Raw genomic sequence first — 2,500 nt, 5'->3', positions numbered from 1 at the left:
TTACACAATCCCAGTACGGGGATGTAGTGACGAAAAATAACAATACGGGACTCTATTGAGGCCCCGTAATTGGAATGAGTACAATTTAAATCCTTTAACGAGGATCTATTGGAGGGCAAGTCTGGTGCCAGCAGCCGCGGTAATTCCAGCTCCAATAGCGTATATTAAAGTTGCTGCGGTTAAAAAGCTCGTAGTTGGATTTCAGTCGAACCTATGGGGTCCACTGATTAAAGGGTTAGATGGTGATGTTAGGTTTCTTGCTTGTGTCTACGGATGCTTGCTTGAACCTTCATTCCTCTTTCCTGGTGGTTACATTCATAGTGTTTAGACAGAAAATTGCTCGATATTTGCTATCAATGCTCTTTACCGAGTGTTGATTCAAGCGATCGAGACTTTTACCTTGAAAAAATCAGAGTGCTCAAAGCAGGCGTCCAAAACCTCGAAAGAGGTGCCTAAAAACGGTATGGTCAACCATCTATATGATGCGTACCACTACCTTAACTTGAATGATCTTGCATGGAATAATGGAATAGGACCTTGGTTCTATTTTGTTGGTCTTAAGAATCCAAGGTAATGATTAAGAGGGACAGACGGGGGCATTTGTATTGCGGCGCTAGAGGTGAAATTCTTGGACCGTCGCAAGACAAACTACAGCGAAAGCATTTGCCAAGAATGTTTTCATTAATCAAGAACGAAAGTTAGAGGTTCGAAGGCGATCAGATACCGCCCTAGTTCTAACCATAAACGATGCCAACCAGCGATCATTCTGAGTAACTAATTTCATGACTCGAATGGAAGCTTCCGGGAAACCAAAGTTTTTGGGTTCCGGGGGAAGTATGGTTGCAAAGCTGAAACTTAAAGGAATTGACGGAAGGGCACCACCAGGAGTGGAGCTTGCGGCTTAATTTGACTCAACACGGGAAAACTCACCCGGCCCGGACACTGAGAGGATTGACAGATTGAGAGCTCTTTCTTGATTCAGTGGGTGGTGGTGCATGGCCGTTCTTAGTTGGTGGAGTGATTTGTCTGGTTAATTCCGATAACGAACGAGACTCTAGCCTACTAAATAGACTTGCAGTTTACACTGCAGTACTCCCCCTTAGTCAACCTGTGGGTGGTAGTATCTCTTGATGGTTTCGGCTGTTGAGGGCTCTGCTGCTATTAGCCTACAGAATTGGCTAGGGTAAGGATGCTGTAGCACTGTAAGGACTTCTTAGAGGGACAAGCGGCGCTCGCAGCCGCACGAAACAGAGCAATAACAGGTCTGTGATGCCCTTAGATGTCCGGGGCCGCACGCGTGCTACACTGAAGTGGTCATCGTGCATACTGTTTCCTGCTCCGAAAGGAGTGGGTAACCGCTTGAACCCATTTCGTGATGGGGATTGGGCATTGTAATTATTGCCCATGAACGAGGAATTCCCAGTAAGCGTGAGTCATTAGCTTGCGTTGATTACGTCCCTGCCCTTTGTACACACCGCCCGTCGCTACTACCGATTGAATGATTTAGTGAGGACTTCGGACTGGTCAATCCAGACCATTGGGAAACTAGTGGTCGGATTGTGCTGGAAAGATGTTCAAACTTGATCATTTAGAGGAAGTAAAAGTCGTAACAAGGTTTCCGTAGGTGAACCTGCGGAAGGATCATTAACGTATTACCCTCTTATTATAAGAGAAATACAACCTTCAAACAATCAAACACTCTGCATAGTGATATTGTAGATGCTAATATGGTGAATGCAATTGAATTGTATTTGCATTAGAGTCGCAATTGTGAATGTTTATTGCAAACATTTAGCCATTGCAACATGATTCTAATTTGCATTACATTCGTTCATTCATACATCCATCTTTCATTATCCAATGCAACAAAGAGTGAGGGTTATCTAACGATAGCCATAATTTCTTTTGCAAAACAATTGTAGTTTATAATGAAAAGCCTGTCTTGCTACATACTTGGTACCTGATCAAGTCTTCAGCTTATGCTGACGGCAAGGTTTAAAGAAGGAAGTTTTACACTTCTTCGCCTAACTAAGTAAAGACAACTATGGTTTTTATAAACTGCATACAATTGTTTTCAAACCCTCTCAATGCAGATTTAGGATACTTATTAAAAGTCCCACGGTGGCAAAGATACATCTTCAAGCGGTGGATCACTCGAATTACCAATCGATGAAGAACGTAGCTAGCTACGATAATCGGTGCGAATTGCAGGACACGCCGAGCACTTGAGCTTCCAACGCACATTGCGGCTTTCGGGTCTTTTCCGAGGTCACATCTGTCTGAGAGTTGAGATGTAAAATAATCAACAAAACACTTGCATACTACCATATATGCATTGTTTTGAGAGGATTGTATATTTATATGCATGAATCTTGATGTTTTATTCCTTTTCTTAATTGCAATTCGTTGCAATTTAGTAAGGAGAATCTCAAATCTACTTGTTTCACATGATAAATTTTGTGTACAATGCATATTTCATCTCTGCAAGCAGTATATATGA

General features: G+C 42.4%; 1 non-coding gene and 1 pseudogene across 1 annotated transcript; both read left to right on the top strand.

The window, feature by feature from the left end:
- LOC112538766 (small subunit ribosomal RNA) overlaps positions 1–1,647 on the top strand; it is a 2,800-nt pseudogene extending 1,153 nt beyond the window's left edge.
- Positions 1,648–2,134: 487 nt separating this feature from the next.
- On the top strand, positions 2,135–2,289 carry LOC149092798 (5.8S ribosomal RNA). The gene has a single exon (XR_016200615.1). It is a non-coding gene; the product is annotated as a 5.8S ribosomal RNA (ribosomal RNA).
- Positions 2,290–2,500: the final 211 nt, after the last annotated feature.

Source organism: Tetranychus urticae, unplaced genomic scaffold, assembly GCF_039701765.1.
Source record: "Tetranychus urticae isolate SD_2017Ah unplaced genomic scaffold, NJAU_TeUrti_SD_1.0 Scaffold_5, whole genome shotgun sequence".
NCBI classification, from domain to species: Eukaryota; Metazoa; Arthropoda; class Arachnida; order Trombidiformes; family Tetranychidae; genus Tetranychus; species Tetranychus urticae.
The sequence above is the reverse complement of the archived record's forward strand: the minus strand, read 5'-3'. Positions and strand labels throughout refer to the sequence as shown.